Source organism: Mugil cephalus, chromosome 23 (assembly GCF_022458985.1).
Source record: "Mugil cephalus isolate CIBA_MC_2020 chromosome 23, CIBA_Mcephalus_1.1, whole genome shotgun sequence".
NCBI classification, from domain to species: domain Eukaryota; kingdom Metazoa; phylum Chordata; class Actinopteri; order Mugiliformes; family Mugilidae; genus Mugil; species Mugil cephalus.
Window position 1 is genome coordinate 2,067,479 of NC_061792.1, and position 26,540 is coordinate 2,094,018.

General features: G+C 41.0%; 1 protein-coding gene, 1 long non-coding RNA gene and 2 pseudogenes across 2 annotated transcripts in view; 2 read left to right on the top strand and 2 right to left on the bottom strand.

The window, feature by feature from the left end:
- Positions 1-26,540, top strand: part of LOC125001199 (NLR family CARD domain-containing protein 3-like) — a 283,132-nt gene that overhangs the window by 230,861 nt on the left and 25,731 nt on the right. The window lies entirely within an intron of this gene.
- On the bottom strand, positions 3,151-3,259 carry LOC125002307 (annotated as a pseudogene).
- LOC125003095 lies at positions 17,292-17,464 on the bottom strand (annotated as a pseudogene).
- LOC125000726 lies at positions 23,840-24,790 on the top strand. Its single transcript, XR_007111371.1, has 2 exons — positions 23,840-24,000; positions 24,598-24,790. It is a non-coding gene; the product is annotated as an uncharacterized LOC125000726 (long non-coding RNA).

Below are 26,540 nucleotides of genomic sequence, written 5' to 3' on the forward strand. Positions count from 1 at the left end.
TTTCAGGAAATCAAAGAAATCAACTAACTCAAAACAATCCAAAAAATAATGTAAAAAGCTCTCATGGCCACTTTTACATACGTCACACATTGCACTCACAGCATTATTTATTTATATATTATTTATTTGTACCATTCGATCCCTATCCCATCACTTCCTGGACTCTTTCCACTTTTCAATCCTCCTATGGCCTCTATCACCTCCTTCTCATTTATTTCTCTATCACACCATTCCCAATCCTCTTCACTCAGTTTCTTTTCTACACTTTCCATCACTTCATCTATGCTTCCTTGATCTATGTCCCCTTTCTTATAGAGTTCCCCATAAAATTCTTGTACCCTCTCCAGAATCTCCACATAATCAACTATCTTCTCTCCATTTTTGTCATTAATTTCCTTTATGTATGTCCCATTCTATTTTCTTTTCTCTAACCCTAAAAAAATACCCTGTACACCTTTCACCTTCTAATGCATATTTTGCTTCTTACTTCTTAGAATCGCTCCTCTACATTTCTCCCTCTCAAACCTCTCTAACTTCATCTTTACCTCTATGTAATTGTTTATATTATAACCCTCCTCGTTGTCTGCTCTACTTAACTCGGCCCTAAATTTTTAGTTTCAGAGCCTTTTCCTCCTTCATCATTTTCCCTTTTCTTTTCTTACTATATCTAATACTAATTTGTTTAATTACATTTTTCATCTTCTCCCATCGTTCCCCTATGCTATCGTCTAGCCTGTCATTTTCTTTATACACTTCTTTTCTCCTATTCTCTCTAACTAATCCGTGATCTGTATGTTATACTCATCCTCTTGAATAAATACTGTGTTTAATATCCACATCCCTCCTCCTACCTCTTCTTTCTCCACCTTAATTCGAAACATGACCCCATCATGATCACTGAAGCTATTTCTTTGATGCCTTATTTTGTCGATGTACCCAATAATCCCACATTGCACCAACACCAAATCTATTCTACTTTGTTTTAAAACCCCATCTCTCATCTGCCTCCTTGTGTATTCTCTCTTCTCCGGATTCTCTTCTCTCCATGCATCTATGAGCCCCTTTTCCTTCATTAGCTTGGACAGCATATTTCTCGATCTTTCCCACCTAAATTCAACTCCCTTAAATACATCTAAACGACTGCATTTTATATTGAAATCCCCAACTATAATACACTTCCCCGCAATTATATTTTTAAGTTCTCTAATAATGCAGCACTTACTTATCTTTTTCCATATTTGAAACGTATATATTTATTAATCTGAATTCTATTTCTCTATATTTAAATTCTATCACCAAAATTCTCACTGTCTTATCTTTATACACCTCTTTTATGTCTTCTACAACATCCTTTTTAATCATAATTGCTACCCCCTTGCATTTCTAGCTGTGTTATTGTAATATATAGATCCCCTCCATTCCTCTCTCACTTCTTTAACTATCTCCTCGTCCCAATTAGTTTCTTGTATACATATAATATCGCTACGGTATGCAAATAATAACTCTTACTTTTCATTTATTTCTTAGTCCATTTGCGTTGACAGAGGTTATTGTGGCCATGAGAGTAAAATTAAATATAAATAGAAACCAAAAAGTACACATTTAAACCAACAATTTACAATCACATACCAGACTTCGGTCCTTTTCGCTCCTCTCTTTCATTGTCCTTCTCTGCCTCTCCGCCACTTTGCTGAGAATCGCTGAAAGGTCCTTCTCAACTCCGATTGTCCGTTCTCTTCCCCTCTTCCATGTCCATTCAACCGTCCTCGATCCTTTTCTGCATTCTCCTTTCCTTGTTCGACAGCAGCGTTCGGTTCCTCTCCACCCTCTTGTGGGAACAGTAAAATGTATGCGTGCTTATGAGTGCCTTAATAATCAGGTTTAATTACTATAAGTGATTCACTATGCAATATATGGGACATAATCACTGGAAACAGAATACACTGAACATGTACTGCGTGCAGAAGTGGAAAACACTGAAGGCCGAATGATATGATTGTATTGAGAACAACCTGTACTTAAAGGTCACAATGTATTCTCTGAAGATGTCTCGCGGGGGGAGCAGGACGCGCCGGACCACAATCTAACAGAGAAAGTGTGTCAAAGAGGAGAAGTAGATGAGCCAATCAGGAAGTAGACAAACACCCTAGACTGTAGGAACAGAAAAGAACTGCTCCCGCGAAGGCAACTCAGATCCAGACTCATATCTTTGTATGTACTGTGGTCTCCACACTCTGCAGACTGTGAATAAATACTCGTACTGGACGTCATTCTCTCGTCTCTTTATTCCTCACATCAACGGACCCGGAGAGGAGAGGAAAGCAGGGCTAAAATTCCTCCTCAATACTCTCCATTTGCGTTCTTGTTGTCCTCGCTAACTTTGTTCGCGTTCTCCGCTCCACCGACATCCTTTCCACCAGTTTTCGGATCCTCCTCTTCCTCGATCCCCATGTCCTCCTCACCCTTATCTAGGTCCTCTGTTTGACCATGGTCTCCTTCTCCGTCGTGGTTGTCGCGTCCGTTCTCCTTCTCCACTTCCTCATCCATCTCCTCCTCCGTCCTTCTCCTCTCCACGCACTCTCGTGCGTAGTGGCCACTCTCTCCGCACCTGAAACACTTGTACTCCGAACATTCTCTGAAGATGTGTCCCGGCTTGATGCACTCTCTGCACACTTGAACCTGTCAATCATGGATCACATATCCAGGTATCTTCCACCTCCACTTCCACCGTCAGCTCCCTCTCGAACTTTTTTTTTTCTGACAGCCATTCCTCGCTCCACAGCATTCATTGTCTCTTCCTCCCCTCGATTCATCTTCATAAACTTATGCGGGGAAAGAAACAGTCCCCCGAACAGCCCGAGAGCCGTCGGGGAAATTATTGGGGGCAATAAGCCAATAAATCAAACAAAACAACTATCTTCTGATTCCAACCGAAGAAAGAAATTATAACAAAGGAGAAGTCAAACCGTCGCTGTGCGATACGAAACTCGCGACACTCACGATCACCACTCCCCGTATCGGGCGTGTTCAGGGTGGTATGGCCGTAATCAATGTTAATTGTCACAAAAGCAGTGTATATAAGTGGTCAAAATCATCATTGCATGTATTTTGATGATGGAGATGTTACCATGTCTCCTGATGAAAATGAAAAGCTTACAGCACCTGGTATTCCTAGGGGGTCTCCCATCCAAGTACTAACCAGGCCCGACCCTGCTTAGTTTTCGAGATCAGACGTGTTCAGGGTGGTATGGCCGTAAGCCAAAGGGTCTGTCACAAAAGCAGTATATATAAGTGGTCAAAATCATCATTGCATATATTTTGATGATGTAAATGTTACCATGTGTCCTGATGAAAATGAAAAGCTTATAGCACCTGGTATTCATCCAAGTACTAACCAGGCCTGAGCCGGCCTAGCTTCAGCTTTAGTTCAACCTTCAACCCTAGGCTCAGTTTTTCTTGGTTCTGTAATCTGCCAGCAGAAAGGCTGCAGACTAAGCAGTGTTGGGCATGTTACTTTTAAAAAGTAATTATTTATAGTTACTAGTTACTTGTTCCAAAAATTAAATGAGTTAGTAATTGAATTACTTCACTATAAAAGTAACTAGTTACCAGGGAAAGTAACTTTTGCGTTACACTTCTGTTTTTTAAGTTTAAATATGTCTAATAATTAGATTTTTATTTTAGCCGGTTTCACAAGCCAGTTGCATATAGAATTGTATAGACACACACTTAGACAGAACTTTTAATATTTATTGCCCCTCAGACCCCAACTGGTAGACATACTGCTTTCACACAGGCAAAAATCCAGGGTCCGACCTCCCTCTGTGAGAGCTGCGTGTCTGTTTTTTCCTCCCTCATACGTCATCGCGTACATTGCAGATAAAGTTGCAGTTTGTTGATGACCTGAAGATTGGACCGCTCAAATCCTTGCTCTTTCAAAAGGCTGCTGATATTAGAATAAATCACTGTATCCTGCACAGAGCCCGATATGATCGCTGTACAAACTGGAAATAAATAGTCGCCATTCACCTATGCGCTTCCATTAACGATCGTGTAACACGTTTTGTTTGCTTGAAAAAAAAGAAAAATATAAACGATCTTCGCCCTTCAGAGATCAGTCTTTATGAGAGACGATCGAAACTTGTTTTTGAGCTGAAGCTTCTACAATGATACAGTCTGTCAGGAAGTAGTCAGAATGTAACAGGTAGATATGAATCAGAGAAAAAAACACGGCGACCCGGTCCAACCAGGTTGTGTGTGTGATTTGTGTATAAACTAAACACTGCCTGAGATTGGCTTATCGTGAAAGCCTACTGCACCTTAACCAATCATCATGACCTATGCGTTTGTGTCGCCCCTCCCTCCTCTCCCTGCCAAAAAAAAAAAAAAAAAGCTTTGCGCCTCCCGCCTTAACAGTTATTCCCATCACTGCCAATAAGTACAAAATGGCAGGCGTCTGGATCCAGACGTCGCAGCTGTTTCAGCATGTCAATTTCAGCATATTAATTTCAACTTTTGCCTGTCTGAAAATTGCCGGACGACTCTTGTTGACTTTGACGCCGACTTTCTCGTTGGTTTTTGCAGCATTTGTTAACAAATTCAAAGCCGCCCTCTCTGAGGAAAGATTGCACTTTCAGGCAATTTCCCAGAGTGCTCCCTACTGAGATATTCAGCTCTTTTGCTGTTTATTTTTGGCTGCCATTGATGCTTGTTATTTGGGAAATGTTTTGTAAAACTTTGGACGAAAATCAATGAACCATGCTCTATTCAAGTGTGTTCGTTGTCTTGCTTGCAGTCAATTTGTAACTCTGAGAAGCACTAAAGAATGTACAGATCCACAGAGGCTTGTATAAAACAAACTTTCAGTAAGATCAAAGGCAAAGATTCTATGCCATCATGGCCAAAGGAAAAGATTTGATGAAAGGACAGAATTCTATGACATCATGAAGGAAAACATTCTATGGCACATTCTATGTACATCTGTACATAATAATCCGTCTGTTTTGTGTGTCTGTTTATGATTATGCTAGTCAAAACATTTTCTTGGCATTTATATTGAAATCTATGTAAGTTATGGATGAACAGTCATCTGAAATTGACTTGTACACATCGGTTTGACTTGTTTCAGTGAAATCATGGACCTTATATATAATTAATTTAATTAATACTAAATCATGTGATAACATGACATCAACAAGTGTTTGATTGACACTTCAAATGTGACTCACCAACAGTGTACCTGGAAACGCTTAGCTATTTTTGAACCCTTATGTCCTCCTCAGGCATTTTTGTTTTGTTTTTTGTTTTTTCCTTCATTTACATTGTTTCAACTTCTTCTTTTTTTTCATTTAGTGATCATTTTGGCTGTGTTTCAGCTTGTGGCTTGAATTTCTGCAGGAATTCTTCTTTTTAGCCAAATCTTTTACTCTCACATGTCATTTATACTCTTGTGATGCATTTTGCACCCTTCGGACACCCTTGTGGCAAAAATATACACGCATCGAGAAACTGCCGTAAAATTCTCATACATCAATATTTTCATGAGTCACTTAAACAACTTCATTCAAGAGCTTTCAAGTTTAAATTTTTTTTTTTTTTTTTTTACGTTTTTATTTTTTACATAAACCCCCACAAATACTGAATTATTTTTCGTAAATAAACAGTGGGATGACAGGTCTTTGGTGGTGATTAGAGTGTTGGATTCCCTTCACAATACATTCATAACAACTGTACATTTTACTTCATGAGCTCATCCACAAGCTGGTCCTCTGGACTGGAGAACTCTTTCAAACTCTGTTTAACACCATCTCAGCAGATTCCTTGTGGTCCACGGAGCTCAGTATTCAAAACTAGGATTTACAGTGAAAATGTTCTTTGCACGACCTGTGAAAAGTAAACCATACCAAGATATTAGAAATATTGTAAATTGCATTAACTGATAATTAAATCAACTTAAGATAAATCTGAGAACATGTACATGCTTTGGATAACACCATGAGAAATAATCTCCAGCTGAACAGAATCCCAGAACTCTTCAATGTTAACTCCAGCACAGAAGTTGTCAGAAACAAGGCATTCAACACTGTGGAAAAATTACCACTATGAGGAAATAGACTACCAGGATGTACACATGGCGACAAAGAGATGCACTGTATAAAATGAGATGAATTACACTGTAAAAATGAAAACACGAGATTCACTTTTAAAAATGATGACCAGGAGACACACTGTAAAAACGACTACTAAAAGATATACAGTTAAGAAATTACCAATAAGAACACACTTTAAAACATGAAAATATGGTGATAACGAGGAGACCTGTGAAAACAAGACAGACTGTAAAACATTGTAACAAGGAGACACACAGTCAAATATTACAATACAGCAACGATGAAATACACTGTAAAAGGTGAAAATGCACTTTTTAAAGAAATGACTGAGTCACAAAGTAACGGATTACTGTAATGATATTCCTTTTTGGGTAATGAAGTAAAGTAACGCATTACAGTCAAAAATTAGGTTGATAGATACCCTGTAGTACCAGCAGAAATTCGATATAAGGGCAAAAAGCATAGTGTAAAGGCGGCGGTTAGTTCCCGCTTGGCGTACCCGATTATTCTGGGTACTGATTGGCAGGGGTTTGATAAACTGGTGGTGGGGCAGTGTGTAGGGGTGCGTTCACGGCCGACAGGGACATGTGATATGTGTTCTGTGCTCAGTGATGACGCGAGGTTGTCCGACACTGCAGACAGGGAGGGGGAGCCGGCGGCGCCTCCACAGGAGGCTCCGCAGGTCCCTGTGTTTGATTCCATGGAAAACTTTCCACTCGAGCAGTCTCGTGATGATAGTCTAAGCGTTGCACTTGGACCAAGTGATAAAAATTGATGGTGCACCCTGATGCAGCGTTAACATATCCACACTTTTCATTGCACAGGGACCGATTATATCGAATGAGTCGTGACACTCAGACTAATTACCCAGTTGTTGGTACCAAAAAAGCCGCCGGGAAATGGTTTTCCAGGCGGGTCATTATAACCCGATGGCTGGACATATGGGGTGTGATAAGACACCGAACCGTGTTATGGCCCGATTCTGTTGGTCAGGCATCCGGGCAGACGTACTCCGCTGGTGTGCATCCCGCCCTGATTGCCAGTTGGTTTACCAACCGGCCATCCCGAGAGCGCCTTTGTGCCCATTACCATTGATTGAGGTCCCATTTGAGTGTACTGGGATAGACCTCATCGGGCCATTTCACCGGAGCACACATCACTTTGTGTTTGTTGTTGTGGATTACGCAACCCGATATCCAGAGGCAGTGCCGCTGTGCACCATTTCTGCAAAGAGTGTGGTGCCGGCACTGTTTCAAGTCATTTCCCGAGTTGGGATCCCTAAAGAGATTCTGACTGATCAAGGCACCCAATTTATGTCGCGAACACTGAGAGAACTGAACTGATTATTGTGTGGCAAGTCTATTCAAACCAGTGTTTACCACCCCCAAACCGACGGCCTCGTTGAGCGCCTAAATACGACTTTGAAGTCCATGATCCGTAAGTTTGTGCACGATGATAGTCATAATTGGGATAAATGGCTACATCCTCTGTTGTTTGCAGTATGTGAGGTACCCCAGGCCTCCACTGGATTTTCTCCCTTTGAACTGCTGTTTGGCAGGAAACCATGCAGGGTTTTGGACCAGGTTAGAGAAAGCTGGGAGGAAGGTCCAAGCCCCAGTAAAAACCAAGTTCAATACGTCTTGGAACTGAGAGCAAAACTCCACACACTAGGAGAGTTGTCACGTGAGAATTTGCTCCGGGCCCAGGAACGTCATCAGCGGGTGTACAACAGAGGATCTAAGTTAAGACAAGGAGATCAATTGCTTGAATTGCTCCCATCTTCCAACTCCAAATTACTCGCCAAGTGGCAAGGTCCCTTTGTGGTCACATGACGAGTGGGTGACGTTGATTATGAGCTTGTGGGATCTGACATGGGAGGGGCTACACAGATTTATTAACTCAATAACCTTAAAGCTTCGAGAGAGGCCAAGTCTGTTTCCCCGGTGATGGCGATTGCAGAGAAAGATGAGTTGGGGCCTGAGGTACCAAACTGGCCAATCCTGCCTCGCTCCTTTGTGAAAACCATCTCTCGCTGTCCCAGAGAGCAGATATAACCAAGTTACAACAGCGTTATGCTGATGTGTTCTCCCCACTGCCAGGACGCACAAGCCTTATTCAACACCATGTGGACACTCACACAGGCATGACGGTGCATTCACTATTGGGTGTAATAGAAGAGTTCAACAGTGCCTGGTGTAGCCCCATCATTCTTGTGGTCAAGAAAGATGGGTCTATCCGGTTCTGTTTGGACTATCCAAGGTGAATGATGTTTCACAGTTTGACACCTATTCAATGCCCCGAGTCGATGAGCTCCTGGATCGCCTGGGCGAGGCTCGACACTGGATTTGACGAAGGGCTACTGGCAGATTCCCTTGTCTCCGGAGTCTAAGAAGAAAACGGCCTTTTCCAGTCCGTGTAGTTTGTACCAATTTGTTACACTTCCGTTTGCCCGTTGGTATCTGGCTTTAAAGCTATTCAAGTTCAAGGTGATCCATAGGCTGGGGGCGCAGATGGCGGAGGCCGACTTCCTTTCCCGCTTTCATTGGGACGGTTGAGGGAGTGGGCTGGCCGGCCTACGTCAGGCGGTGGAGGCATGTGGGGGTGGGGGAGAGGTGTGGGGAGGGCTCAGGAGAGCAGCGCCAGGCACACCTGTAGCTAGTTGACTAATCACTTTCCCCTTTTAAACGCAGTAGCGTGCTGGACCTGCAGGCACAGTCGGACAGAGATGAGGAAGCTGACACCCAGACGGCAGCCCAGAGAAGAGATAGCTTGTGATCAGCTGAGTGTTGGCGTTCTTCTGCGTTGGAATAACAAGCCCGCAAACTAAAATCAGACGTATCAAAGTGTGTGTTCGCATGGATCCAACCACCTTTCCTTTGTACATCCCAGTCAACGTGGAATAGAGCGCACATGTAGGAGTGCCAAACTCCTCCCTGTCCATGCCACAATTTAAATATGCAAATTAAATTTCAATAGGGCCTACATCACAGATTCCCCACTCTGTATAATCAGATGATTCAGTATAAGTAAAGCATAAAAGAGGAACTTCACCGAGTCTGAGGTCGAAGTGTTATTAAATCAAGTAGAGACACACAGATATTCTATTTGGTAGCCTGTCATCAGGCATAAACACAAAAAGAAAGAAAAGTGAGTGGGAGCATGTGTGTGAGGCTGTTAATGCTACTTTTGTTGTTTTGTAGCCTCGGTGGACCATTGTTGTGTGTTTGATGGTTTATTGTTGTAACTGTACAGTGATTTGGGAGTGAGGAGTTGGTGGAAGGCTGCTTAGGTTAACAGTTTGGTTTCTGCTGTGGCTGTTAGCTGTCGCTCATCAACATGGAATTTAAATTATATTAGAGGAGTTTGTTGTATCTTCTACCTGAGACGTGTTGTTGTAAACAAAGGTCAATTTATTGATCACTAATGGCTACGAGGTGGTGAGGGGAGAGAAGACATGGAACAAACGCCTCCACAACATCAGGAAGGACTGTTGATGCTGGCAGGTTGACATGTCGGTGAATCATTCATGAGGGACTGGATTTGATTTGTTGGAGCTCTGTGAAGCGTTGAAGTGCAGCTCTGTTGATGGTCTTCAATGGAGACCGTGTGGATGAAGCTCTCCTCTCCACCTCCCAGTAACATGGTCCATTCAAAGTTTGCCTCAACCTCTGGATCATCAGGAGACAGCTCATCCTCTCACAACACACACACTCTTCTTTATCACCACCTCCACCTGTAGAGAGGAGGAGAAAGAAGAGAGGAGGTGAAGGAGTGTTTCCAGAGACTCCCTTCACCATCACATCCAGTAGAAAGAGCAGCAGGAACTTGAGTCCTGTTCAGAGCAGCAGTGGAGCAGCTGTGGGGCTCAGCCAGCTTCCTTTCAGCTTCATGTTAATGTGTTGGAGTGAACACACACAGACCTGCAGCATCAAGTTTGTTTCTTCTGCAGATTTCATTAAGAAACTGCTGAGAGTACACTTAAGTGATGGACTTATTGCTTTGGTAACAAAGATCAGCTGACTAAGAAACTCATGGTTACTAAATGTAATGCTGGTTCTGTGATGCGCAGGATTCAGTGAGACTGATCTCAGAGCTGTGATCAGTTGTTGATCAGATGTGATGAATGACCACCACTGTCTCTATACATCTTGGAAGGCTGTCAGCTGGAATCCAGCTTTATTTCCTGCATACATCAACACAACAACAACAACAGTCGTCTTCACATCAACTCAAACACATGATCACAACAGGCTTCTGGCTCATCTGATTGGCTGACTGTTGTCCCTCTCTCTCTGTCTTTGTGTCCAATCTTCAAGCCTGTTTCCATTATCCTCTCACAGCTTCACTGAGAAGCTGCAGGTTCACAGGAAACACCGGACCTTTGACACCTTTGATACACAAACTGTGTTTAGGAAGATACTGATGAAAGCAGCATGGACTGAGGGAAACCCACTACTCACTCCAGAGTCTCCAGTTTATAGTCTGGACCCTCCACAAGTTCAAGAAGCTGCTTCACATCTGAATAATTCAGGTTGTTGAGTCTCAGGTCCATATGTTTCAGATGGGAGGGGTTGGAGTTCAGAGCTGGTCCCAGAGAATCACAGCTGATCTCTGACAAAGTGCAGTAACTCAACCTGAATAAAGAATAAAAGATGGAGATGAAATGATGAATAATTCAATGAGATGTGTTGAGGTTTTAAAGGTTCAGCTCAACATTACTGTGTCCGAACAGCTTTTAAGCTTCATTGAAGCTGAAAGTGAAAGGGTGCATGAAAGAAGGTTTGTAGGGGTTACAGTAGATGACAGGCTGAGATGGAAACACACATCAAACATGTACAGTTCAAAGGTTCGAGAAGCAGTGTTATGTTGTGTGGAGAATTAGTTTGGTACTAATCAGGGACCCATTGCACAACAGGAAGTGACTAAGTCTAAAGTAAATGAATCCTAAACAAGAGCGTCCAGGCTTATTCGATTGCACAAACATCAAGCCAGGATGAGCGGACACGGATTCATCAAGCCAGGTTTAACTAGTCTTGGATCAGAGCGCACACACGGCTCCTCATGTAGACCCCGTAATGGATCACGGATTCACTGATTCACCATGGCAACGAGAGCATCGTTCGTCTCCCCATCGGAGCAGGACATAGTTATGAAGGACTATGAAGAAGTAAAAGATCAAATTAAAAAGAAAGGAAACACCACCACTGCCATAAAACAAAGAGAGAAAACGTGGCAACGTATTAAGTTCCCCTGATCACGTAAGTATTGCACAAACACACACTCACTACTCCGCTGAAACATTACAATTACAATCCAAATAGTTCATTAACATCTGAAAACATAGTCTAGTTGTACTCTGGTTATAAAACAGCTGAAACTACAAGTGAACCTGATGGCAGATGTGAATAAAATGATGGAAATGCAATCTATAAGAATATTCTGCAGGATGGTAAGTGCCCCAACAAATACTGTGCTCGAGTGTACATTGTACCTGCTACATTGCCTGTACTTACAACAGTAAAAAACAAACAAAAAAACACAAAGAAACAAGCAAAGCGGCTGTTGGGTCACTACCTGTTGACCTCCCCCTAGCAGAGGATAGACCTTAGAACTGAACAGAGGCCTGTGTTGGAGGGCGTCCCTGTGGGGACAGCCTCAAATCTAAGTCCCTCCCAAGAAGATGCCACCCTCTTCATACAAGGTACATTCTTCCATCTTTATGTGAGACATAACCAACCATTCATATTGAATTCAGAATAAATAACAACTAAGAGTAGACGTTCTCTCCAGTTTCTGCTACAAACACTCGTCTTGAACTAAAGGACATGTACAAATTAATGGAGCAATGTGAATTAGATTCAGTTGGTGATTAAACATATCAGATCTACAACAGTAACAGACAGTGAACTCACTCCAGAGTCTCCAGTCTACAGTCTGGACTGTCCAGAAAACCACACAGCTGCTTCACTCCTGAATCCTCCATCTTGTTTCCACTCAGGTTCAGATGTTTCAGATGGGAGGGGTTGGACTTCAGAGCTGGTCCCAGAGAATCACAGCTGATCTTAGACAAACTGCAGTAACTCAACCTGAATAAAGAATAAAAGATTGAGACAAAATGATGAATAATTCGATGAGATGTGTTGAGGTTTTAAATGTTCAGCTCAACATTACTGTGTCCTAACAGCCTTTAAGCTTCATGCCCTGATAAGGTCAAAAGTGTCCTTTTCAATTTTATTGTATTTGACAACTTTGTGGTAGTTCTGCTTTTTGCCATCATATTTGGCAAGAGTGCGGGCAAATGTTTAGCTCAGTGAGTAGAGCAGCTGACCCACGTGCTGAGGTTATCAGTGAAGAGGGAACATAACTTCAAAACTTCTTAAACATATCAACAACCTTGCAGAGTTTCTGCTCGTCTGTTAATGGAGTCAAACAAATCTCAGTGAGGAACTCAAGCAAAGTCCACACATCAACCAGTTTAAGAGAAGATAAGTTAATGTGAAGCACTTTCTGTTTCATTTTTTATGAATGAAAAATGTATAAATAAAGTGTGTGTATGTGTCGTTCATTTCTTTTTTCTATGTTCTCTTGTTGTTTCCTTCCTCAGGTGTTCTGTTGTGTTGTGTAGAGACTTTCTTTAATGGTTATCAGGAAACCTTATGTTGATGCATATTCAGAATAAATAACAACAACTAACAGTAGACGTTCTCTCCAGTTTCTGCTACAAACACTCGCCTTGAACTAAAGGACATTTACGGATTAATGGAGCAACATGAATGAGATTCAGCTGGTGATTAAACATATCAGATCTACAACAGTAACAGTCAGTGAACTCACTCCAGAGTCTCCAGTCTACAGTCTGGACTCTCCAGAAAACCACACAGCTGCTTCACTCCTGAATCCTCCAGGATGTTGTTTTTCAGGTTCAGATGTTTCAGATGGGAGGGGTTGGACTTCAGAGCTGGTCCCAGAGAATCACAGCTGATCTCTGACAAACTGCAGCTCCACAACCTGAATAAAAAATAAAAGATGAAATGATTAGTGATCATTCGGATGTGTTCAGGTTTTAAAATGTTCAGCTCAACATTACTGTGTCCTAAATGTCCTAAATATCATTAAATTTTCTTCTAAATTAAATGTTCACATCACATAATGCGGTTTGCACATGGGGTAGGCAGACGCACGGTGAGATCGCTCACCCAGACAAACCGCAATTTACACCCAAACTAACTCAAAACTCAGTATTGGTTGTTTTACAAAAAAAGATAAATGGATGGGGGAAGATCACTTAGAAGATCCAGAGAGCCGACAAAAGAGAGCCTATAAAACAGAAAAACACGATGGCAGCCAGAGACAACGTCAGCAAAGTGGACCAAGTCGCCATGGCGCCCGCAGACATAATTAAGGCGCTTAACGATCTCAAAACAGACCTAAAAGGCGATAACAACACAATGCGACAAGAAATCACCCATCTCAGACAAGAAATCAACTGTAAACTGGATGTGTTCGCAGCAGAAATACGCAACCTATCGGACCAGGTGGAAGAAGCAGAGTCCAGGGTGGAAACAGTGGAGAGATGGGCCGCTGAAACGACCGAGGCCTTGAGCTCTTGCTTGAAACAAAACAAAAAGCCCTGCAATATAAATGAAACAACCTAGAGTCATGCTCCAGACACAATAACATCCGTATTTTTGGAGAAGCAGAAGGAGAGGAGGGGGAGACTGACTGGGGAGCACGCCTGGGAGAGCTGCTAGGGTCTAGTCTAGTTATTTGACTTAAAGTCAGACTCTATTGAGGCTTTCTGTCAATAAATGTCTGTCTGGGAGTGACGACCAAATTTTCAATAGCATAAGTTGGACTTTACAATGGTAGGCAATGTTCCTTCTAATTTTTCATGTGTCTGGGCATACACACAAGCTCCCTGAGCACACCGAGGACCACTGTGAGCAACATTTACAGAGTAGAAACCTTTCTCACTCGAAAAAGAAAAAATCTCACCCAGTTTCACTGCTTGTTCTTCTATTTCAGGGCTGGGCAATTAATTTCTACAGGGGGCCGCATGAAAAATCTGAACTGTGTTGGAGGCCAAACCAAACGAGAATTTGAACATTATTCTGCTCAATATTAATTTTCTCCCATTGTAAAAAGCAGTAAATTATATATGTTGATAAGCTGCTACTGGTAATCAGAAACATGACAATATTCTGTAAATAGAGTATTGGTGTAGGTTGAAGAGGAAAATGAAACACAATCCATCTGTAGTTTTGGATATAACGCATTGGAATGTTGGAAACTTTGTCCTCTATGGAAAACTTCGGTGGACCATGTAGCTACATGAATTATTTTCTGTATCTCAATAAATCTCAATAAATGTTTAACCCTTTAAGACCTGAATGTCCGTCTGCCCACAAAGAGAAGCTTGCTGTAGATGAATTACCGTAATCACCGATGGATAATATTCAAGTTGCGCTTTCTAGAAAAAACGCTGCCATTACGGTAATGATGAACCACCGCTGCCGTCAGCTGCAGGTTGGAGAGCAACGATCGCGGAGCCCCAGCAAGAGACTTGTCTGGAGGAATTTATTGGTAAAAACAAAGTTAGTTATATCCTTGAGATGTCACGAAGGTCTTCCAGGCAAAAGCACAACTAACCAGTGTTCACTCACAATGAATATATCAATACCGCAAACCACTGTGACTTATGGTAATTCAAAATCGGCCGCTTTGACGGATGCCAGCGATCCGTTCAGGCTTTTGAGGGTTAATAGATGGCAAGAAGCTGTTTCAATCTTACTTTTTTTGTTGTTGACGAACTAACAGCATCATGACGTAAATAACACATCATGGCTCAAAATAAAAGCAACACAGTCGTATTGCATGCACAGTTCATCTGTGCTCATGACTGACGTACCGCGGGCCGGACGGGAATGCCCAAAGGGCCGTATGTGGCCCGCGGGCCGTAAAATTCCCAGGTCTGGTCAAGGCTATGATTGGCTGTGTAGCGTAAGTGAACTGTATGGTACCATTGAATGGACACCTGTCACTCACTGAGTTACGTTGCAAAATGGTACAGAAAACAATATTATTGGTCTAATTAATTAGATTAGATTAGGTCCAATATTAGATATTAATTAATACGTTTATGTTGAATTTTATTTTATGCGCTGCATAGATTTTCTTGTGCGCTGAGAATGTGCAAGCAAGGCGCGATTGCGCAAGCGCGCAGCTTAGAGGGAACATTGATGGTAGGGTTAGCCCTAGCCACCCTATGCATAGGGCCCCATCAGTGAGGTCTCAGTGAGGAGCTATATCCTCCCAGTTTGGAGGTCTGTTTTTTACTATGTTCAGTTGACCTTGTTCTGCTTTGTTCTTATTTTACTGTTATTTGGGGGGCAACACTATTACGAAGCCATCTACATTTCCCTATGTTTGAGCAAAAATGTCACATAATCTGAAAATAGCATCTCTGATCTCCGCTTGATGTATGTATCTATGACAGAAGTTTGTTTATCTTGTTTCTCCTGCTCTTCTTTTCTCTTTATCTTCTCTGTTTCTAACCGGCTGGCCTTCGGCAGATGGGTCCCTCCATATGAGCTGGGTTCTGCTCAAGGTTTCTTCCTGTTAAAAGGGAGTTTTTCCTTGCCACCTTCGCCCTCAGGCTTGCTCTGGAGGTTGCAGGCTGGTTTTTGTGAAGCGTCTTGAGACGATTTGTATTGTTATTGGCGCTATATAAATAAAACTGAATTGAATTGAATTGAATTGCCCACAGGTCTTTGGCAGCACTGCACTCCCAGAGCAAGTGCCTCTCCGACTCAGGTGCGCCACAACCAGGTCGGGGGCAGGTTGATTCTCTTGCCATGCCCGGGAGTGCATGACGGACCTGACCGGGAGGATCTCATGCGCCACTATCCATGACAGGTCTCGGAGTCTAGCCCATGGACCTGCGGGCAGTCCTTAAAGCAGTGTGGCCAGCCGTGGTACCTGCTCACAGGCGGTGCTGAAATCTCAGCACATTCCGCTTCGACGGCATAGGAATCCATCACGCTCTCCACTCTACCCGTATAACAGTGATAGCAGTAGATCAGTGGCAGTGATACACATGCACGAGTACTGGACATTAGAACCACAAATCCCTAATCTTAAGGGGGCACTTGGGTGGGTAAACTCCAGGCAGATTTAACCCCCTTCAATTCTCACCAGGTTGTCACTCTTGGGAGACATTTGTTTGTCTTTTCACTTTTGTATTTAGTTACCTTCTTTCAGCAGCTGCAGCAGTGTATTGCTGTCCATTTTCCGTGTACGCGTGTTACTTGTTGAAGGCAATAAAACTGCCCACTTTTCAACTTCGCATCAGCACCGCCCTACACAGAACATGGCAAGCTCTTGTAGGAGATCTCTTGGTATCCTGTCCTGGTGCACAGAGGAGATCCCCACCCTGTTGCTCCTTCCCACCTGCCACTCCCAGAGGGCCAGGCCGCCGCTGCCTCGACCTTTCCTGTGAGGCTCTGGCTCCTTCGTCCGAATAGGCACAGAGGCGATTCTTCTTTGTGGCTGTGTCCTTGGCCTGCCGCCTGCAGCTCCGGCAGCTAGAGTCGTTGCTGCAGCCATCCGGCTTCAACTCTCACCAGGTTGTCACTCTTGGGAAACATTTGTTTCTCTTTTCACTTTCGTATTTAGTTCTTCTTTTTTCAGCTGCTGCAGCAGTGTATGCTGTCCATTTTCCGTGTACGCGTGCTACTCGTTGAAGGCAATAAAAGTGCTCAACTTCGCATCAGCACCGCCCTACATAGAACATGGCAAGCCAACCAGCAGGAGTTTAAAGCTTCTGTGGAGGCCGGACAGTTTATTGCATTTACTGCATGTCATCAATAAACGCAGATTTTTGTTGTTGTTTTCCAAGGCCAACCAAGGTGATGCGGTTGAGCATGGATGTGGTTCAGCCTGAAAATGGCAAGGTCTCAAATTGTGTCATAGGTGGTTGTTCACTGGTGAGGAGGTAGACAATAAAGATATGGCGTGCTTTTGTTTCCATTGGCTGGATAATCAGGCTAACCGGCGAAGAAACTCTGTGTAAAGATACAGCCACTGAAGAACTCCTACAAGGCGAGCGCATCCGGCTTCTTCCAGAGTCAACTAAGTTGTACGCAGAGCTTACCAAGCCGTCCTTGTTTGTGGACACGTGGAGAGCAGGGCACCGTTCCCGGAGGTACTGCAATACCAGGTCGATGCGTGGAGTGGAGAGAGCAAGGCCTTGCTCCATCTCCCAACCCCAAAAATCAACTTAATATATGGTCCTCGGATAGAGGACGTATCAGATATTAAACTGATAAGAACAGATTTTTTTTCATTACAATTATTTATGGATACAGGCAGGGGGCAGAAGATGGAGAGTACGGGGAGCCTTAGGCAGGGGGCCCATACACCACATGAAAATGAATGAAAATAGAATGAGTAAATAAATCAGTCTCATAGGAGATTTGTCTTCCTTATCCTTCCTCCTCTCCCTCCACTATCTCCCACTATCGTTCGTTATAGTAATTATTATCACTATAATTATTGTTTTGTATGTCTGTTTTGTGATTTCTTTTCTTATTTTCTTCTTAAATTATTAATGAAAACATCATTTTACTTCATTTATTCTTACTATAATATAAATAACGATGTAATAATTATTATTATTCCTTTATTGTATTAATAATTTGCTGGTAAACATGTAATTAAATTAATTAAATACCACCATGATAGGTCTCACACACATCCGCGCACACAAATATATTTTTATACAGTTTCAGTTTTAAATGTCAGTTTTACCCATCAATGTGTGTGCCTAGATCCAATATGATTTATATAAATTATATTTCCACATTGAATTCCCATTTTTTTTTTACAGGCGTTATTAATTCTTCCAAGTTCACAGTTTCAGTAATTAGTGATTTAATCTTTTGACTCAGTAAATATTTTTAATTAAGCTAGAGTTACATTTCAAGCATTTGTTTGAACAAGTTCTACTGTTGTTAGGTTTCATAGATGGATACAACACTATGGTCAGTAAGTGGAGCAGCAGATATATCAGAGTTGATATCATAACAAAGCAAGTGGGTGTCATTTAACCAGTGGTCAAGTCGATTTATAATTGGAGTTGAACCATGACAATTAAAATATTGCTAGATTTAAGTGTCTCCAAGCATCTGTTAAGCTTTGGTCATTGTAGAAGTTTATAAAAGTGTTGTTCGGATGACTTGCAGAAAATCTAGTAGGAAAATTATAAAATTCATCATGGACTAAGTTAAGATCACCACCTATTATTACGTTATCAGAGTATATATGTTGAATTGTCCATGTTATTTCCAGTGTGTTAACCAATTTGTGTTTTATGTTTTCCATTCAGTGCCTTTAAAGTTTTGTAACCCCTGCCGATATTGAAGTACCATGGCTGAAATAAACGTTGCATCCACATTGTTTAGACCAAAAAGTGATATCAACTATCTTGGAATGCGTTTCTTGCAAAAAAAAAAAAAAAAAAAAAATGTCATGTCTCTCAGACCCTTTGCATTAACAGACATCAGAGAAATATTTTTTAACTGTAACATATGACTCAAAACAAACAAAAATTGAGATGAATTAACTGAACTGTTTTAGAAACAAGAATATGGTGTTTTCTAAGGATACTAACACATTATTGTAGCAAAAACTTAAGCATGTCAATTTGTTTGTAGGATAACAAATCCCATGTCACTTTGACCATGGTGTGACAAGCTGTATGGCCAAAGATTGAACCAGCAATAAAGACAGGTCTTAAGACTAATTGTCTTTATGAAGGCATGGGGGTAATAAAGGCCTCTGGAAACCTCACACGAACCCAGCTGGAAACTCCCTAATGGCTGGCACTTCATCAAATGAAGTCACATGAAAAAAAATGACCTAAAGAGAGGTCAAAGCAGATCCAAATATATCATGTTGATTATCACCAATCAATAATATTCATTTGCATTAACCGGTTTAAATAATGTTCTCAAAAGGTTTAGTTGTACAACGAAAATCAAATCTATCTTTAGTTCAAGAGTTAAAGTATTAATTTGTAGTTGCGAAACTATAAATACATTCAAAGTCCTTTCTTTTTTAAAAAAAAAAAATATATATATATATATATCCAAGTACATTAATACATTAATAACTGTTTCAAGATCTGAATTAGTTTTAGCTACGTTAGTAACAAAGAAAATATCACTTTTCAAAATTAAAAATATCTATATTGCACAGTACCCTTTAATTTGGTAGAAAACTGCATTACATTCGGAAAACCCATGGTAGCTAGAGGCATTAAGGCATAACGTGCTTAATTGTCTCTCCTTGCACCGGTAACAGTGAGATACCGCACTAAATATTTACCTCTTTAAGTATCACAAGCACACACTTACATCCATCAGTCTCACCAATATCTTATTTTTTCAACATACGCAGTGAACAACAGCTTAGAAAAATATTCCTTAGTAAATAACGACACTGAAATAATTATTTGGATGTGACACCAACAAGCTAAGCTGCTAAACTCGGGTCAATGGCCTATTAGCATCACAACCCAGTCTCAGCACCATTAGCTATAGCACCATTAGCACCCTTCTTATGTCTGCTACGCCGATTAACGTAACTTTCAGCCGCTTCACAATCAACCAAACAAGTTACACATAGGTACATTACTGCCAACCGAACAGGTTACAGGGTGTTTTTTTACTCACCGAATTAATTAACGAGCGTTCCAGCAATTACCCTCGCCTGGTCGGCAGAAATCGTCCGGTCTCACTGCTTTATAAAGTTTAAATATTAACAATACACCGGTCAGCAAGTGTTTGACATCATCAAGAATTATTCAATCTCAGTTTAAAACACTATTTTCAGGTCTTACCCTGTGAATGAAAATAGGCTTTATCTCCGTTTGGATCCGACAGCGCACGAGGCAGCCACCGTGAACATGGCCGCAAAACAGGAAGTGATGACCGGATGTAACCTATGAGGTTGATCACTCTTTTTTTTCTTTTTCTTTTTCTCTCTATTTCTCCCTTTCTCCCAGAAGGGGCTGCCTCAAATCGTGGCATTGGCAACTAGTTTGAGACATTTCCGGTGGCATCCCTAGATCCCATGGCCGATGCCACTGTTCTAGGGGAGATGCCACGGCCGATGCCACTGTCAGGGGAAATGCCACGGCCGATGCTACGGCCCATGCCTTTGTTTATGGGAGATGCCACTGTCAGTGTCAAAAAAATCATTTTACACACTTTTTTAAGAAGCGACTCCGTCATTAATTCATATTTAATTAGCCAGCACTGGAACGGCACAGTGGTCCAGGGGTTATTGCTGATGCCTCTCAGTGAGCAGGTCTATGTTCAACTCTATCTCTGGCATTTCACATGTTAATTTTGACTCTTCTTTATATGTTGCAATATAAGTCTATGCAGCACATTACATTAAATCATCTGTCAAAATATAACATTTAATAGTTGAGAGTCATTTTTGGCACACTTGTGCCTTGACACCATCAATCAACCTAACATTAGTAATGTAAGCTTTTACCATACCATCAGTATCTCATATGTAACATTTATATATATTGTTTGGGGTAGATTCCCAAATCTTTTACATGGTATGCTTTACACCTAAAGATTTTTAGAAGGCATAGTAGCCAATCACATCTTTAGCTATGTTCAAATAACAATGTCAGCATGTGCGTAGGAGAGGAATAGTTAAAACTGTATTTTTGTAAATAAAAAAAAAACAAACAAAAAAAACAGCTTACTTGTGTTCTTAATGAAAATAAGTTATTCTTTTTTTAATAAATGAATAAACACAAAATGACAAGTTTTCATTCTTTTTGCCTTTTTTAATCTTAACATTTATCGATGATTTGAATACACTATTGAAATCAAAAGCATTGACAATACACAGAAATTATTCAATATAAACGGTTTCATAAAGGCACTGAACACATGCTGTATTTCAGTCTACGACAATGTTATCTACGAATTTTCAATTCAATTCAAAATATCAGTAAGTACACCTGGGTGTTGAAGTGGAAACAGAGACTCTAAATATACGTAAATGAAACCACATGGTAACACAAAATACAAAGGCAGCAGAGGTAATCTTTGAATTTACAGCTGGTTTTGGAAATGGCAATTGGCACATAGAACAAAAAATGTCCACACAACGTCCTCTGTGAGTTCTGTGGATGTACACAGATTGGTTGTTAGCTACCCCAGCTATGCTTTTATTCAGCATTAGTGCTCCATTTCACATTCACATTATGCCAAGTATCCTTGTCGGTCACAAATCTCCTCACAAAAAATATATCCTCTTTCTGCGGGGCATTGTCATTCTGCCTCAGACCAAAGGATGGCATACTACAGTACAGCCTCTGCCAGCTATTCCCCTCTCATTTTTACATCCGATGTCAGGGTAGGGAGAAACTGTACCCATTGCGGGCACAGATAGGATTAGTGGTAAACAAATTAATATTCAATTAAAAGGAGGTTATTTTCATTTTCATGTTGATGTGTGAATTATCACCTGTAACTTAATTTGCTAAAGCTTTCTTTTAATGACTTCTTTCACGTCACTGATACTCATTTGTCTGCACTACACAGAGATTATGTGACGCACAAACACGTAGTTGTGTTCCTTATTGTGGTCTTGTATGTCATTCCAGGTATGAGCGCTTCATGAAGTGTCAGAAGAGCATCATAGACTGTCAGCAACTTCTGGATGTTGCAACAAAGAACGTGGTTTATATTTCAAAAATATTCATCAATGGTCACCATGTGTCTCTACAAAGCAAAACTGTAGCTGTTTCGCTACTATTGTGAGGCCATCCTGATCTTAAAGCACTTCCAGACACCAGGAGCAGTGGAAGGAATGACACAATGTGACTTGTGCATGTTGTTCAAAATTCCATGATGTTCATACAATGACAATATAGACTCTTGATTCTTGATTGATGTCAGTAATTCACATTGTGTCTTTCATTGCTTTTCAGACACAAGAGTGGATGGAGAGTGGTTGGTGACAAATGCTGTATTGGTGTCAGCAATCACAAGACGTTAACCATGCAAATACCCACATTAGTCCTGTCTTCAGAGGAGGCATCAGTAAGTTCTCTAGCAGGCTGAAATGGCTCACCATGCATTACAGCGACACATTAAGTAACTCTACAGACATTGACTTCATTCATATTCTGTCTCCACAGATACTGGAAGTATATCTTAAGAACATCTGCTGCCATTACATCAACCCAAATGCAGACGATAAAGACAGATTTTTCCTGTCCTCAAGTGGCCGGCCCATTAGAAGTGCCACACACCACAATTTTTCATAGTAAACATATTTCTAAAGGTGCTATTGACATGAAACTTTCACCAGAGGCCTGTATCACGAAGCAATTTCAACTTATCTGGTTTTACTCCAACTTATCCAGCTGAACCTATCCCAAACAGTGATGATCTGTATAAGTGGTATCACGACGATTTAACAAAGCCACGAAACCCAATCACTGTTTTTAGCTCCCCATACTCTAAAGAAAAATCCTTTGCTCTGTCCGTTTCCACATAAATCTCCTTTTGTCACCCTTTCTGTCGCATTAATCCAAACATCAGTCCAGACCAGATAGTTTCAAGTTCTGCTGCAGGACACCAACACTTTTCCACACATTTTTTCAGCCGGGGAAAATTCTCAAGACATTTTCAGATTGAATGTGCGTGCTTCAACCTCTTTGAGGACAGATTGTTCCTCCTCTCTGATGAGAACAACTTTATCAAGGTGTCCCTGTGACTGGAAATGTCTCAAAGTGGTTATTTTCCAAACTAGGCCTTCTCTATTGGCAGGAGGACAATGATTAAGTGATTCAGCTAAAGCAAAGGGAGTCGTTTGAATGGACACAACATCTTAAATGGAAAGATTTGTTAGTTTACTGCTTTATTTAGCTGTAAATTTAATAACCTAAATGTTCAGCTTCAGAAAGAAATCAACCATTTCCATTGGTTGCAGCTGTGAGGTGTTGGGTCTACAGGTTGAGCATCAGTTTAAATGAGGTGAATATAAAGGACTGTTCTTATTCATCAATTAGTTTCTCTTTAAAATGACCAGAAACTGGAGAAAAACTTCTTTTCTGATTTCCTACAGCTGAAGGCAAGAAAAGTAGCAGATATTCACATTTTAAAAGTTGAGACTGTTGATTTAGGCCTTGATTGGTTGTTAATCTCCTTCAGCTGAATACGTTTAGAGTGAGAGATGAAGCAGTAAATCATCTCTTCTCTTCTTTCTTCTTCTCTCTATAGATGGGAGTAAAGGTAAACAGGATGGTATGTGAGCTGAGAGTGGATGAGCTGAGTCCTGATGATCCAGAGGTTGAATCAGCAGCAGCTTGTGTGTAGAGAAACTCTGATGGACCATGTTACTGGGAGATGGAGTCAAGAGGAGAGTTTCATCCACATGTTTCTCCATTTCAGACCAGTGGTTTATGTGACACGCAGGTATACGATCCAGTAGATCCACTAGAAAAGCTCCTGAATTGTCATCTAACCGCTGAAAACACACAACGATATGTATCAGCCTGGTTTAGTGACTTAACTTCACTTTCCCGTTCATAAATGGACCTTCTCTGTGTTACCAAGCGTTCACTTTTGGACCATGGGGGCTTCCGTCAAGCATGACGTGGACCTGACGTTAACTACTAAGGAAGCAGTGAAGTTGTGCGGCGGCAACAAGTCGACAACTTCAACTGGTCCAACGCTCGTCAGTGGAGAAGGAATGTGGAGAAAAAACAATGAGAAGAAAGAAAAGGAAGCCCAGTGACACTATTTGAGATGGTAGGGAAGGAGAGCTGATGACGCTGTCGCCCTACCTGGTAAGTGGAACTCATGTATGTTAGAATAATAGTCACCACTACTGGAATAGCAGCTGATTGGCTCATCGAATTCTATCTAAAACTAGTCACTGGTGGTTTGGTTGAAATGAAGGAGCTGCTTCTGCTCTGTGTGTGTGTTTGTGCAGATGAGAACTGGACCTGGCCAGCCTTGTGGAGTGAGAGTCAGGAGAGGGAATTTAAAAACAGGCGTCCTTGGTTAGAGTGGAGAAACGGAAAGTTAGGGAAACATTAGATGACATTTAAAGCTGCTAGAAATAGTTTAAATGTACAAAGTTAATGCTGTGTTCAAATGTTAACGTAGTTCATTCAGAAAATAATAAAAAAGAAATGAATTCATTGTCATCTTATTAATTAAGACCCCATGTTAACCATTAAATGACTGATGTTATGGATATAGTTGAGTTTTTCCTCCTTTTGTCTAGTTTTCAGGACTTTTCTTCTCCATGGCTGAAGATTGTAAACAGTTCATTACTAGTTGTGGCTCTGTTCAGCAGGTCTTAATGTTAATTAATATAGATATAAAAAGGACAACAATGGATCATCATGTTCATTACTGATGTTGTTGTTTACCTCCAGGTTGTGTATCTGCACTGCAACAAAATCCACTGGCGTCCTCACAGAGGAAAGGGCGTCTACATCTGAGGAGTGGGTGTCCTTTAAAATCCAGTCCTCAGACACAATCCACAAACAGCTCTAGGTCCTTTTTCTTTATTTGGAACTTATTTGTCTTGTCACTGTCTGTTCAGTGGTTAATTAAAGTCCAGCTGTTAATGCCTCTGATACATCTTGTGTTGCTTCCAATACATTTACATTCAGATAATACATAACCAGTCTTTCATGACCTCAGTTATGTGTGGATCCAGATTTATGCATTAATGAGCCTGGTGGTTCTTGTGTGGGGCCGTTTTGGAGCAGCTGCTGCTCTGGGAGGGGGGCTGCAGAACAGATGTTCCTCCAGGACGGGGGTGTACGAGGCTGGGAGGGGAACAATCAGAGTACACCCGCTAGAATAAACTAGACTACACCACTGTTTAAGACTATCAACAGAACTGCAACCAATCTATTCTAACAGTACCAACACATGAAGTCCAGTTCCTCTTGAATTATTCAGACACATTAAAAAAATAAAAAATATTCTGTGTAAAAGTTGCCAGCATCTTTTGCTACTTCTTGTTAATAATTTTGGAAAAAATGGAGCGATACAAGTAAAACTACTCTCAATCTCTGCCTAAATACAGTATGTTTATCCCGTCTAGTAGCCACAAAGTGTAAGTACAGTGCAAGTTTCACTCTATAGCTTTGAAAACAACCTGAAGGATTCAGATGTGAAGCAGCTTCTTGATCTTGTGAAGAGTCCAGACTGTAGACTGGAGACTCTGAGGTGAGTGGAGGGTTGGAGTCAGTTCATACTTAACAGACATAATATCACTCCTAGTAAACCTGCCAGTATTAACAGTCCTTTCTGATGTTTCTCATCGTTGATATTTGCATGTCTGTCTTCACTTGTTTGTCTCCGTTCAGTAGATTTCAGCGTCTTAGAACAGTTGTTTTCATCAAATCATCATTTCAGAGGCTTTAACCTGCAGATGATTTATTAATGTACAGCAGGTCAGAGTCACCAAGAAACCCAGACTGATTATTTACTGTTGGTTTATGGTTGTTTGTGTTTTTCTAAGAAATTCTGGTAAATAACAGATTATGTTTTAAGAAATTCTGAGTCAGAGTTCAATGAAATGACCTGGAAAACAGATTAGTTGTAAAATAAAGTGTGAGAATAAATATAGTTAATTCAAAATATAAAATCTTTGATATTTCCTTTGGTACAAACTCCAATAAAAAATGTGAAAACTAACAACTGTGTCATTGTCATTGACAACGACAGTAATGCAGTAAATATCAATGTATTATTGGATGTGGACAGTTGTAGTTACTGACAGTGACCACTAGAGGCCAGTGATCGTGGATGCCTTGCAGTTCACTTTACCACCACCAGAGGGAGACAACTCTCCATCACAGGTCATTGGAACATTGATTTCAATCTATGATTTAAGAACAGAAGATTTCTGATCAAGGAGTCATATTTAGTATCTTAAAATGAACATAACCGATTCCATAAAAGGCCAGAATACACTGTTAAATAAATTAAACACTAAACAACACATTACACCAACAAAAGCTCAACAAACGAACATAGTCATCATCTTACTGCGTCTCCACTTTCACTTCATCATTCAAGGACCGTTCAGGGACAGTGATTCATGATGGTTTAAATAGTTAAATAATTTTATGATGTTTGGTCAACGGTTTCATAACATGGTTTCATCAGAAACATTTCTGATGAAAAACCTTCTTCCACCAGAATTATTAGACATGACCTGAAGCATTTTCAAAATAAAACGTGACAGTGGGACAGAGACCCTGAATTATCCAAGATTCACCTTCCTCCATGTTCCACCATAAACTAAGGACAGTTTGCTCACTCAGAACCTAGGGGTTGTGATTCTTACTTTGACTAGGAC